This window comes from Peromyscus eremicus, chromosome 17, assembly GCF_949786415.1.
Source record: "Peromyscus eremicus chromosome 17, PerEre_H2_v1, whole genome shotgun sequence".
NCBI lineage: Eukaryota > Metazoa > Chordata > Mammalia > Rodentia > Cricetidae > Peromyscus > Peromyscus eremicus.
In genome coordinates this window covers 32,018,870-32,033,609 of record NC_081433.1, presented here as the reverse complement: position 1 = coordinate 32,033,609, position 14,740 = coordinate 32,018,870, and the positions used below count along the sequence as shown (strand labels likewise).

At 41.6% G+C, this 14,740-nt stretch overlaps 1 protein-coding gene and 1 long non-coding RNA gene across 3 annotated transcripts in view; one reads left to right on the top strand and one right to left on the bottom strand.

Moving 5' to 3' along the window:
• The window catches only part of Mtus1 (microtubule associated scaffold protein 1), a 147,202-nt gene that overhangs the window by 28,298 nt on the left and 104,164 nt on the right, over positions 1-14,740 (top strand). The gene's annotated exons all lie outside the window — the stretch shown is intronic.
• The window catches only part of LOC131894722 (uncharacterized), a 29,005-nt gene continuing 27,692 nt past the window's right edge, over positions 13,428-14,740 (bottom strand). The window contains exon 2 of the long non-coding RNA XR_009374987.1: positions 13,428-13,559. This is a non-coding gene — a long non-coding RNA (uncharacterized LOC131894722). The remainder of the gene's footprint in view (positions 13,560-14,740) is intronic.

Sequence of the window (14,740 nt, the reverse complement as noted above, 5' to 3'; positions counted from 1 at the left end):
TACGCACGCACACACACAAGTCAGAGGATGAACTGTGGGAGTTGATTTTCTCCTCCACCATCTGGGCTCCGGGAATTGAACTCATGTCCTCAGCTTTAGCAGCAAGTGCCTTTACCTGCTGAGCCATCTTGCCAGCCCGAGAGTGTCTTTTTCCCCCTCCACCTCATTGAAATAGAGTCAGACATATTAAAGGGTGGGCAGGTGTATTTATTTCCTGTTGCTGTGATAAGAACCTGACCAAAAGCAACTTAAAGATGAAGGTATTAATTTTTGATTGTAGTTCCAGAGGGATAAGTATTCACCTTGGCAGGGGCAGGAAGCTTGAGAGATCACATCTCAACCATAAACAGGAATTGGAGAGAGGGAGGATTTATGAAATGGAAGCGGGGTAAGGCTATAACTTCCCAAGCCCTGGCCCCAGTGACATACTATTCTAAAAGTTCCACCCCCTCTCCAAACTACCAACTACGGACCAAGTGTTTAAATACATGACCCTCTGTAGGATATTTCTCTTTCAAACCACCAAGCCCAACTCCTGGCTCTTAGGCTGGTGACCATCTCATAAGGCAAAATGTATTTAGTCCCCTTCAAAAGTCCTTAACAGTTTCAACACTGTTGTTAAAAAATGCCCAAAGCCTCTTTTGAGACTCAAGGCAATCTCCTACTCATGTTCCCTTGTTTAAAAAAAAATTTTTTTTTAATGTGTACATCATATGGCACTGAATGAAATTACCATTTCAAAAAGGAAGAGGAGGTATTGTGAAGAGAGACTGCATTGAAGTAAAGCCCCAACCCCAGCAGGGCAAACATCAAATCCTTTCATAACTCTGTGTGTCTGATATCTGAGCCACTTAGGTGGCTCCATGCCTCTGGCTTTGCTTCCTACAACAAACATCTCTTTCTGAACGGTTCCACTCCGTATACGCGGCTCTCCTTGAGAGATGTCTCACAGCTCTGGCATCTCCAGCATCTTGGGGTCTCCTGAGGCTCCACTATTGCATCTTCACACAGTGGTCTCTCAGAGCCGCCTTTCACAGACTCTATCCCTGCCACGTGTTGTCTGGCCTGAGCAGCTCGTTGAATCTGTGGATGAAGAATCCCTGACTCTTTTGCTCTTGGATTTTTGTATCTCTAAAGCTAGTACCACATGGACGGAACTGCCAGTTGTTGAAGTAAGGAATAATTTTTGCCTTTGTGTAGGACATGGGGCTCTTAGGCTGCTTCACATAACCCCAGTGCATCCTCAAACTATCTTGAAGGACTGTGTGGCCAGCATTTCCCTGCTGCCCAACCTGGCCTTTGTGATGAGAAGGTTACAAAATGATTTCAAAGTTTCAGGGTTGAAGTGTTGCTCAGTGGTTAGAACGCTTGCTTAGCACACGCACAAGGCTTAGATTTCATCCCAGGTGTACACTGACTCCTTTCTTCGGTTCTGATTCATAAATTTTCCTCTATGTGATCCCCCCACTCTGGATTCCTATTGTCAATTCAGGAATCAGGGAAAGACAAGTAGTTGTTTAGCCTAATTGAACTTATTAATAATAATCTTTGTGGAAATGGGGGAAGGGCACTCTCTCCTTATCTTTCTCTTGCATAAACTTAGGAAACTCAAAAAATAATTTTGTTTCTGGCAGATAGTGTTTCTTACACATCTACCTTTGGGGATCTAACCTCCTGATTCTCTAATATAGATTCATCAGCCTTGGTACCGAATCTCAAATTGGGTCTATGCCAGTGCTTTCTCAAGGGTGCCTTGTGTCCATTTTGTTTGTCTCTCTGATTTTTATCCCCCTGTGTTTCTTTGAGATGAGTCTCAGGTGGCTGTGCAGTGTTAGAAACTGGAAGAACTACTCTAGTTGTTCGCGGAGCAAGGTCTGAAATGTCTTCATCCTTGAGCGATAATGTGCTATAAAAGAGGTTGGATACACAGTTTCTTGTAATTTGGCCCAGCTTTTCTTTGCAGAAAAATTTAATACTGTTTTGTGACCCAGAGTACTGAATGTACCCGTTTCTTATCTTAATTGGCATCAAGGATTGTAGCCAACTTCTTTGGTATGACATCAATACGGAAGAAGCTGGCTTCTTCTGTTGGGAAGCAACAGTAGTAATTTTTGTTTTGGAAGACACAGTATGACAATCATAATTATGAGTCCCTTTATTTAAATCTCCTGTGGTATAATCAGTGTGGCTATTCCAAACAATAGGGATTCAAGTTTGGATTTACAAAGTGTCTTAGTTAAGGGTTACTATGGCTGTGATGAAACACCATGACCAAAGCGACTTGGGGAGGAAAGGGTTTATTTGGCTTACACTTCCACATCATTGTTCATCATTGTAGGAAGTCAGGAGAGGAACTCAAACAGGGCAAGAACCCGGAGGCAGGAGCTGATGCAGAGGCCATGAAGGGGAGTGCTGCTTACTGGCTTGCTTCTCATGGCTTGCTCAGCCTGCTTTCCTATAGAACCCAGGATCACCAGCCCAGGAATGGCACCACAATGGGCTGGGCCCTCCCCCGTCAATCACAAATAAAGAAAATGTTCCAGAGGCTTGCCTGCGGCCCAATTTTATGGATGGATTTTCTTAATTGAGGTCCCTTCATTTCAGATGACTGACTTTAGCATGTGTCAAGTTCACATAAAAACTAGCTGGCAAACGAAGGTGACACCTACTCTCAAGCCTGTAGCTTCAAGCCACAGACCATTTACTGCACATATTGATAGATTTTTTTGTTTATTGTTCATTTTGTTTTTGAGACCAAAAAAAAAAAAAAAACCCCTTAATTTGTAACTCAGACAGGCCTTGAACTCATGATCCTCCCTGCCTCAGTCTCCTGAATGCTTGGATTATAAGTTTGCATCAATATGTCTGGCTGTTTTCCAGTTGTTTTGCTTTGCATCTTTGCCCTGGCATCTGGCTTCCTTCTTCATGTATATGGTATTCTTCATGCAGTATTAATGTATAGTATAATGTATATAATGAAATCATACCATTTCACCTAATGCAGTTATAAGTACATAGTTAAAGAGGATAAGAATTAGCTTTTTTTTTTTTCTAAATATACCGTGAACTTTTATTTTTCATACCTTAATGAGCAAGATCTGGCAGGGAGGAGGCGAGAGATTCCAATCCTGATTTTACTCTGGATAATTCTGAAGCCTTGAAAGTCTTCGGGGTTGCCAGCATTGACGCTATGTTTAAAGCCAGTTCTGGCATCTGTGTGCTGTAGACTCTGGTGTGAGTGTGGTTTTCAGAGACAAGCAGGGGACGGAGCACTGCTGGGCACCTTCATTCAAGCTCTGCAGGCCTGTTTTCTCACTGCAGAGTAAGCTGATTGGATTAAATGAACTTGCACTCTAGCCCAGGAAGATAACTCAACAGTAAGTCAGCCTCCCTCCATGAGTGGGCCCTGAATGAGACGATTTTCTTCCAGGAAATTTTCCTCTGCTGCGTCTGTTTTTGTGTGTACACTGCCTGCCTGCAAAACTCCTTGGCGTGCATTTTAGGTGTCTGAGTCACACGATCTGTTGTTGGAATTTGGAAGACACTTTTCTTTCTTTCTTTTTTTTCTTTTTTTTTTTAATTTTTGTTTTTTCGAGACAGGGTTTCTCTGTGTAGTTTTGGTGCCTGTCCTGGATCTCACTCTGTAGACCAGGCTGGCCTCAAACTCACAGAGATCTGTCTGGCTCTGCCTCCCGAGTGCTGGGATTAAAGGCATGCACCACCGCCGCCCAGCTGGATGACAGACACTTTTCTTTTGTTGCAGAGAAAGAGCAGGTATGTTGGCCTATGATTCTGAACCAATGATTTCCAGATCTTTTCAGTTTCTGTGACAGACATGTTGATAAGGAAATACAGTCTACACAGTGTGTTTTATTTTGTTTCTTCCTGAATCTGTCTTTAGTATTTCAATGTTTAAATTTTCAAAGAAAGTAAAAGTATATAAAGCAAACCTATAATGTGGAAGAACTTCTGTTAACTCTCTCTGCTTGACAGGGAGTCATTGAGAATGAGCACTACACATCTTTGTAGAATTTCTCTTTATAGTATTGTATTTTCATACTAGAATATTAATATGGTTAAACAGTATCATTTGCTAACTTGAATATTTAAAGATTATGAACATCTAAGTTTAAAGGATATTAAATGTTTAAGAATTTATTTGTATAGGAAGTGAAAAGAGACATTGTAGACAGGTTAATAAAGACCTTTTATTGTTTTTGTTTTTTGAGATAGTTCAAACTGGTCCTGAGTGCTAATTCTCCTTCCTCTATCTCTCAAATTTTTGGATTATGGCCAAGAGTATACCTTTATATCTATATTCCCACATTGACTATGGAGACATGCTGAGCCTCTTTCCTTCAGGTCTTTATGATTACCTCAGTCCCTGGAATAATCCGATTTTAATTCAGAAGCAGTCACCCAGCACCAGTAAATGCTGAGGTAATTAATTTTGACAAGAGTAAAACTGAAGTTGCTCATTATACAGAACTCATCACTTTGGCTTTGCTGCGACCTTTGCCTGTAGCTGATGTGTTACAGAGTCACCAAGAAACATCTGCACTGTTTTCTTCTGCCTGCTAAACCTCAGAGGAGTTACCGTGTTTCACGGGCAGAGAATCCAAGGAAAATGCCTTAGTTGTGGGGGGTTGCATATGACACTCAGGTCTGTTGCTACTGGAAGTCTGTGCTGGTCTTTGAATAGCCATGGTCTATAGGGAGGATTCATCCTATGGACTGAAGTTTGGAGTTTGTGTAGTCCAGCTGCATTTCTTTCTTGCTATATGAAAAAGGATGTTTAAGGTGCGGTCATTTTTTTTTTTTTTTAACTAATAAGACATTTTATACTTAAATTTATAGCTGCTGACTTTTGACATTCTGAAGAATGTAGGTGGGATCGTCGAGTATAGTTTATTTGGGGCATTTATTTAAACTGAGGTAAAAACATTAAGTTGCTTAACTATTGTGATACTGAAAGCTTTGCAGTTTGAACTTTGTCCCCCCCCCCACACACACACCTTTTCTTTGTAGCATTTCTTAGGTTGCATTACCTCTGCTTCAGGACAAATTCTAGAAAGTAGGAAAACGTGAAGATGATTTTTGTTTTTTGAGGCAGGGTCTCTCTCTGTAGCTCAGGCTAACCTAGAACTCACTATATAGCCCTGGATGTTCTTGAACCCATGGCAATCCTCCTGTTTCCGACTCCCAAGGGCTGGAATTACAAGTGTGAGCCATTGTGCCTGGCTCAGAGATTGCTTCAAACTATACAATATCTACTTGTTTGTTGGAAAGGATAGTTGTCTTAGGAGATCTAATGATAGAATTCATTTTATCAGTCTGTTCCTCTAGAGTACCTCGAATAATACAGGGGCGTTTAAAGAATGTATAGTACCCTCAAGTATAGTTATTGTAAAAGGCCCATATTAAAACCCTTTGAGACAACTAATGCTCCCAGGAATGCGGTTTGGAGAGCGAGTGTGGGGCCTCCACGTGCCGGTTTGGAGGTTTCAGGAAGTTCTTGAGCCAGAAAATTTTGGACCGAAAGTGTATTTTTAAACAAACTTGCAGGTATCAGAGGTGTTGAGCCTCAGTAGGCCAGCTTATGGGCTGTGTGGTGACTCACACTCCCAGCAGGTCTTGGCTGGAGGTTTTCTCAGTGGTGGCATTTTTGACATCGTCATCCAGGGCTCCAGTCTTCCTAGCTTCACACCCCCCAAGGCTTCACTATTCCTTCTGAGACTGAGTTTCCCAATGTAGCCCTGACTGTCCTAGAACTCTTGGACCAGGCTGGCTTCAGATGCACAGAGATCCACCTGCCTCTGCCTGCAGAATGACAGGATTAAAGGCGTGCCACCTTGCCCAGCACCCCAAGGCTTTTGATTGTATACATGAATTATCTAAGATCCACTGGCTGTACTATCACTTTAACAGAAGAAATCACTTCCTGCCGGGCGGTGGTGGCACACGCCTTTAATCGCAGCACTCAGGAGGCAGAGCCAGGCGGATCTCTGTGAGTTCAAGGCCAGCCTGGTCTACAGAGTGGGTTCCAGGACAGGCTCCAAAGCTACACAGAGGAACTGTCTCGAAAACAAACAAAAACCAGTTCCTAGTACCAACATTCATTTACAGTTTTACCCTACTAAGAGCTAGGGCCAGTGTCTCAAGCCTGGAGGTAGAGACAGGAGGATCACAAATTCAAGGCATGCCTGAGCTACAAAATGAGTTCAAGATTACCCTAGAAACTAAGTGAGACCTTGTCTCATAATAAATAAGTATTAAAATAAAATTTACAAATAGGGCTGGTCCTGTAGCTTACTGATAGTGCCTGCCTGGCATGCATTAGGCTGAAGGTTTATTTATTCTTCAATGCCTAAAACAAATACACAACAAAAAACCCCAAAAAAACCAAAAAACAAAAACAAAAAACAAAGGCACCCCCACCTACCAACCAAACCCCACCCACACCCCGCCCCCCCAAAACCCTTTATACATGAGGTTTAAACAGAGCATGAGTGATGTGTGTCCTCTCTGTTTATCTGTGTGAAATGGTTACTTTTCTTTGGTTGCTGATTTTTTTGTTCTGGGCTGTGTGATGGCAACTTTGGAGAGCTCTGGTGTGCTGTGGTTCACCAGTACTCTTTCTGCTGGACTCAGAGAGTTCCTTCTTGGAGACAATGAACATGTACTTATTTCTTAGATATTTGGTAATACTTCATTATTCCCATAAAGTATTTTAACTAATGAAATTTAGGACCTTAAAGACATTTTATATATCTTTAATAATTTACCTGTGTGTGTGTGTGTGTGTGTGTGTGTGTGTGTGTGTGTTCATTTATTTGAGATAGGGCCTCCCTGTATAGTCCCGGCTGTCTTGGAAATCACTATGTAGACCAGGCTGGGCTCCAACTCAAGAGATCTGCCTGCCTCTGCGGTAGGATTTAATCCTGAACACTAGGATTAAAGACTGGTCCCACTGTGCCTGACATTAAATGTATCTTAAATACAAACCTTATTATGTAGTTTTTGAGAGTGAGTGGGAAATGGATATTGTCCTTTTTTTTTTTTTTTTTTTTTTTTTTTAGACAGGGTTTCTCTGTGTAGCTTTGCGCCTCTCCTGGAACTCACTTGGTAGCCCAGGCTGGCCTCGAACTCACAGAGATCCGCCTGGCTCTGCCTCCCGAGTGCTGGGATTAAAGGCGTGCACCACCACCGGGATATTGTCCTTTTTAAACCATGGTATAAACAGAGTTTCTCTGACATTCTTTGTTATATATTTAAGAATATTAATTTCTCTCTCATATAATTCATCCTGATTGCTGTTTCCTCTCCCTCCACTTTTATTTATTATACATACAATATTCTGCCAGCATGTATGCCTATGTGCCAGAAGAGGGCACCAGTTATCATTATAGATGGTTGTGAGCCACCATGTGGTTGCTGGGAATTGAACTCAGAACCTCTGGAAGAGCAGCCAGTGCTCTTAACCTCTGAGCCATCTCTCCAGCCCTTCCTCCACTTTTTAAAAGACATATTCTTGACCAGAAATTTGGTACATGGGTTACCAGCAGAAAACCCTCTTATTTACAGGGTTTCTCTGTGTACTTGGTAGTCCTGGATCTCTGTAGACCAGGCCGGCCTTGAACTCACAGAGATCCGCCTGCCTCTGCCTCCTGAGTGCTGGGATTAAAGGCATGTGCCACCACCCCTGGCAAATTTGTGTTTTAAAAAGAAGCATGCTGTTTTCTTTGGATGATTAAATGGTATCAGTCTCTGTGTTTTAATCCATTATTCATTTTAGCCCAGATCTCTCTGGCATTCTTCTTCAAGCTTTGTGTGAACTAGGTCGTAAGTCTTTCAGCCCTGTTGGTACACTTTCAGGTCCTAAACTTGTGTATTAGTTTATATATAAAGAAAAGGGAATAGCGTGTTTCTTCTAATTTACACTAAAGCTTGCAATCCTTTGTGTACCAACCCAGAACATGATAGATTATTTATGCAGCTTTCCCACACCATCTTCTGTGGCTTCCTTCTTTAAATATTAATATAAGTGAAGTAATCCTTTAAAATAATGTTTAATTGAACAGACATTTACGGGGCACTTGTTGCGCACCATGCTCTCTCCTGTGTGGTGCAGATGGCACAGTGGTGAGTCTTGTGAGCATGTCTAGGGTTTTTGTCTGCATTTCCTCTCCACTGCTTTGTCAACCCGGCTCCATTCTGTTTGCTGCTTGCTGAGTGTTTGCAGTAGAACATGGTCCACACCTCGGCCAAGCCAATGTTAGTGTCTGTCTTCCCAGGTCTGGCAGACTCCAGACCATATAAATAGAATCCGAACTCTGAGCTGCCCCTACCGCTACCCCGTTTCCTGCCCCTGCCTCTTGACTTTTCTTTCTCTAGACATTCCAGCCCCCACTGCACTTTGGATCCCATCCTGGGTGATTCCTCCACCAGCGCTGCCTGGCTCTCCATTATTGGACAAAGTCTTCTCTATTTTTCCCCTGACTTCGGCAGATCAGCATCTCCTCGTGTGGTCTGTTCGTTACTCCTGTGGCATGTGTATGTTTTTCTACAAAGCAACTTAGCTAATTGTTTAATATATTACATTATATATTGTATTATATAATAATAATGTGCCTCATTAACTGCCAACCCAGTGTTAGCCTCTCTGGAGCCTAATCATGGCCAGCACATGGTAGATATCAAATGCATGCTTTAAATAGTTTTCCTAATTGTATTCATTATGGTAACCCTAGTACTCATATTATCTCTTTACAGTTTTGACTGAAAACAAATTTTACTCTAAGACCCAAAAGCAAAACTACCATTAATCATTTTAAGAAATTGACTGAAGAAGAGTCCACAGCCTCCCAAAATGGTGTCACAAGCTGGAGACCCACCCTAGTGTACAGATTTGAGCCTATTGGGGAATGCCGGACACCAGCCTTGAGATCTGCGTACAAGTGCTTGCGTTATGAATGAAGAGCAGTGCTCTCGGGTGTAGAGCCCTGGGCCTTAGGCAACACCAAGAGATGGTTGTTGGTTCCTCGGTTTCCATTTTCTCCTCCTGTGTGGTTATGTATAATTTACCGCTAGGTGTATTACCAGTTTGCCTTCTTGGCAAGTATAGTCACTGCTGTTAGGCTCAGGGGCCAGAAAGCAGGTTTCATGCCTGCTGCCACCCTGTCCATGAAACATAGAGGACAGTGCTCCTGGGGGCCACGGATCCAAGGTCATGTGTGATGGAGGAGTGAGAAAGGTGAAGCCTGGGCTCTGATGGGTGATTGGGTAACCTATGCAAACCTAAGCAATCCAGGATAACCTGGGCAAACTTTTCTGCATGACAGAGACGATTTGTATCTTTCACTATTGACTTGACAGTCTTCTGTATTTGAATCCAGCTGGAATTTACATATAAAGTTCAATAGTGTGTTTTATGACCCTGGACAGGGAGTGTCTAGACAGAAGAAAGAACTGTCTGGAACATCATACATTCCCTGGAGTGGGCAGAGATTTGTTTCATTGTGGACTAAAAGAGCATTAATGTGTTGGATTTGTGTTAAAATTTCATAGATCGTTTCTCAGTTCTTTTCTAACTCTGAGAGTCAGTGGCTTTGAAATATTGAACTATGTCTCATCAATGATTGTTTTTTAAAAGTCATTTCTAGTTTAGTAGCAAACTGCCTGCCAAGCATGCTTAAGTCCTGGGTTTTTTCTTTATGAATTCACATATACACCCATACACTCATCCATATACCACTAAAATAAAAATTTTAAAGAAAATGGATAGGAGCATCATTTGGTAAGATAATTCTAAATAGAGAAAATAGGAGTAAGATTTGGTCTCACTGTTCAACATAAAGTTAAGTTTTGCTTTTGACAAAGAATTTAGGAAGATAAGCATAGTTGTCCATTTGTCTATTAGGATTGCATCCCAGGACTTCTGGGACATAACTGAAGCCTGCAAGTGGTTCCCAGCTGTCTGTGTCTATATGTTGTTTACCTCCTATACATATAAACTTATGATAAAGGTCACTTTATGGGGTAGGTGTAATAGAGCTCAACAGTCAGAATAGAACAGTTATAACCATACACTGTGGTTAAAGTTACCTAACACTTACGAATTGTACGTTTCTGGGATTTTCCATGTAGGCTTTCTCGATCAAGGCTGACCATGGGTAACTGAAGCTGTGTAAATGAAACCACAGATAAGGAAAGAAGGACCACTTTGTCTTTAAGAGAATTCTACACAAGAGCAGCTTTGAAGTGATTACTTTCTGTCCTTTCTCTGTTGAATATTGTGTTTTCACTGTGTTGAAAACAGACTGTTTATTTCCACCCATGAACACTATTGTGCATAATTAGTTCATCACGTTTTAATTTCTTTGTTTATTTGTTTTTTGAGACAGGGTTTTTCTGTGTAAAAATATGTATTCCAGGCTGGCCTCAAACTCCAGATCTACCTGCCTCTGCCTCCTTTAGCACGTCCTACCAGCCTGTGCCACCAGAGCCAGCTTAATTTCTTGTTAAGAGATGAACTTTTCTTCTTGAGACTGTCTCATGATGTAGCCCAGGCTAGCCTGTAGCTAGCTTTCTCAAATGTAGTCTGACTCTCCTTTGTGGGAGCTCCAGTTCCCCAATAACAACATGGAGACTTAATATTAATTATGTGAAAGCGTGGCCTTAGCTTAGACTTTTCCCCAGCTAGCTCTTATAACTTAAATCAACCTGTCTCTATGCATGTATGTTCTGTCACATGGCTTGGTTACCTCTGCTCTGTACTGTATGTGCTTCCAACTTCTTCAGAGTCTCCCGGTGAAATCCACATGCTTAGATTCCTCCTCTTCTTCTCCTCTTTCTCCAGAAATCCTGCCCATCCTCTCAGGCCTAGCTGTTGGCCACTCATTTCTTTATTAAACCAATCACAAAGTGCCTTAGGCCGAGACACATCTTTACAGTGTACACAAATATTCTGCAACACTGACCTTCACTTTGAAATGCTTCTGCCTCAGCTTTCCTAGTGCTAGATTATAGGTATGCACTTTGTTGGGGTGGTGTTTGCCCATGCATGGATGCATGGAGTTTGGAAGTTGGTGTTGGATGTCTTCCTCAGCCATACTTTTTATGAGACAGGGTTTCTCACTGTTTCCAGCTAGATTGGCTGGCCAGTAAGTCCCTGTGATCTACCTGTTTTTGCCCCTAGCTCTGGGGTTATAGGTGTGTACCACCAGCACTGATTTGTGTGTGTGGGGGGGTGGGAGTGGGTTCTGGGGATCCATACTGGGGTCCTCATGCTTGTACAGCAAGTGCTTTACCTAGGAATGTTTCAGTGATATCCCACTGTTTGATTTAATCGGCTGATGCTAACATTAGTGGACTAGGTGGCATAGTACAGCAAAGCTGTTTTCTTTCTTCCACAGCTATTCTTTCCTTCCTTCCTTCCTTCCTTCCTTCCTTCCTTCCTTCCTTCCTTCCTTCCTTCCTTCCTTCCTTCCTTCCTTTTCATTTTTTTGGAAATAGGGTTTCTCAGTGTAACAGCCAGCCTTGAACTCACAAAGATCCACCTGCCTCTGCCTCCCCAGTGCTGGGATTAAAGGCGTGCACCACCACTGCCCAGCTTGTTTGCTTTTTATTAAGTTAATGCCTGCTCTGTCCTGTTTACATATCCTGCATAAATAATCTCACGTTCTTCAAAGGCTGCATGTTCTTTCTATTCAATTTTCCAATTTATCACGACTTTCCGTATACCGTTTTCCCTGGAGGCTTCCCTGCAGGAGGCTTTCCTGACTTCTTGTTGCCTATGGACGACTGTAGGCTTGGTAGTCACTCAGGCATTTCTTTGGATTCCTTGTGTTTGAGGGCACTTCTGACTTGATCACCTCATTTTGGTGAACCAATTCTCCATTTCTCAGTTTTCTGAGACAATGTGGAAAGTGGGATGTGATACTGATTTGTCTAAAAATCTCTGCATTCACACATACCAACAACCATTTTTTCTTATCTATCTAATCTAGTATTTATTATCATTTGAGATAGATCTTATAATCTATAATTTAAGTATAATTTACATAATTGGCGGCAGGCTTTATAAAATTGGAAAATTGATGCAACTTTTTCTTTCTTTAATCTACTGTATAAGATTTTTTTGTTTTTGTTTTTGTTTTGTTTTTTCAGACAGGGTTTCCCTGTGTAGTTTTGGTTCCTGTCCTGGAGCTCGCTTTGTAGCCCAGGCTGGCCTTGAACTCATAAAGATCCACCTGCCTCTGCCTCCACTTCCGAGTGCTGGGATTAAAGGTGTGTGCCACCACTGCTCAGCTGTATAAGATATTTTTAAGGGATACTTTATGGAGATAAATATTAATTATGAGAACGAGTCCATGCTGAGATGCACTGCAATAGTGACCTTTATAAAAGTAAAATAGAAATGAAACAAAAAAAATGCATTTTGATGATTGTGAAGTGTAGCTGGTGGCTGATGTGGATGCAGGAACCATTAGGCTAGTCCAGGGTTATACAAACTACTTCTAGTGCCCATATGCCAACTGTCTTTTTTTAAGTTGTTTTAGGGGCGACACCCATACTTATTCACATGGGTATTTCCTTACTCTCTACAGCTATATTTATTCTACAAGAGGAGAGTTAAGTAAACACATTCCAGGTTGTATATTGTATAACACCTGAAAATATTCACCATTTGTCATTATAGAGCTTGTTTGCCAAACTGAACTAGATTAACCCGGGAAGATTTCTTCCTGGAAGTGAACCTGGGGGAAGTTTAATAATAAAAGGAACAGGGAGATTGCTCATTGTGATGAGCTGCTGTCTGGGTAGGAACTGTTTTCTTTCTTCAAGATGCAAATATATGGGCATTATTATTATTATTATTATTATTATTATTATTATTATTATTTTGGTTTTTCAAGATAGGATTTCTCTGTGTAGCCCTGGCTGTCCTGGAACTTGCCCAGTAGATCAGGCTGGCCTGAAACTCATGAATCCGCCTGGCTAGAAATTCTTTTTTTCTTTATTTCTTTTTCTTTTCTTTTTCTTTTTGCTGGGCTACCATAGAAGCTGTGTGCTTGATTTTCTGAACATCATCTGTGTTCATAACACAGGGAAGATAGATTCTTCTTCTCTGTATCAACCTCCAAGGAATTATTGGTCATATGGTTTTTGTTCCTATTAGGCAAGTGTTAATTTATGAAGTCTTCATTTAGGAAAAAATAAATGACATAAGTTAACTACTCTCTACGTCCAAAGCAATAGTATTACCTGAGAATAAAATCATGGTAGCCATGCCAGCATATAACACCAAAACACACACATACACACACACACACACACACACACACACACACACACACACACACACACACCCAACTAAAATTAGTCATCTTCAAATATAGTATTAGATTGCTCACTTGCTAGCTGAGTGATAATAGTGATAATTTATGATTTGCCAGTGATCCTCCAGTCAGTGGAGGTCTGGTTCTCTTCCATCTCTGGTCCTGGCATCTTAACATGGTGATACTTGAAGGCCTTACTTTGTTCATCTGTGTCAAGCCCTGTAGGGAGAAGGAACATGAAGGGTTGTCAGTTTCATGGTGCAAGCCTAGAGGGGTGGAGTATGTAATGTCGTCTAAGTTCTTGTCTGGAATGCATTTACCACAAGAAATGTAGGAAAATAAGGAAGGGAAATGGGTTAAGTAGCTAGCCAGCCGGTCCTATTCGTCATAAAAACAATCTTGTTTTTTGAGTGACAAGTAGGAGCCCGCCCTCCCTTCCTATCTGGTTTTTCCTTTTCTTCTCTGGAAGCTCTGAATCACTGATGAATGGCATTGGCTGAAAGGCTTATCATTTAAGCAAAAGAATGACAGTGTCACCAAGACATACTGGTATACATATGTCTTAATTTGGTATCGTGTGCTGTGTACTGAAGATTGACATAATTCTTTTTTTTCATTTTTCTTATTAAGAAATTTTCTACTCACTCCATACTATCCACAGATCCCCCCTTCTCCCTCCTCCCACCCCCAGCCCTCTTTCCCAAGCCACCCCACATCCCCACATTCCTCAAATCGAGGTCTCCCATGGGGAGTCAGCAGAGCCCAGCACACTGAGCCTGGACATAATTCTTAAGAGAAGTCTTCTCTTACTAGTTCTTAGATTAGATTGTTTCTCTTGACGTGGCTAAGACCAACTGATGCTCCATGGCCTGCTTCCTCTGGTGAGATGTTAGCAGAAGTGGCCTGTGTCATACATACGGGGGCCACTGCTTTGCCAGTGAGTGCATATTTTGTGGAGTTGAACTACCGTTGTGACGTGTGTGTTCTTCAAAAGCTTCTAAGGAGATTGATTTTTGTGATTTATAAGCTGTAACTCCTAACTGTATTTGTATTTATATATTAAAAGATAGCAGCTCACACCTAAAAAGTTGTGTATGCTATAACATAAAGAAGCTGGATTTTGTTTGACTTAGGGAAACACATTTCATTTCATAATTATCACATGTTGAATTAAATTTGAATGGTCGGACTGGACATGGTGGGAAGCAGGTGGAGAAATCGTGGACTGATGCGGAAGCCTCCATTGGGCTTGTAGTTCAGCTGGTGAAATCCAGCACCCAACCAAGTATTGTCTAACTTGATAGAGATCTGCTCACAGCAGATTAGCGCCATCGGCATGCAAGGTATTTCTTAGAGGTCATCTCTGCATTTGTAAGATTAATGAGTTTGAGTTGTAGCTC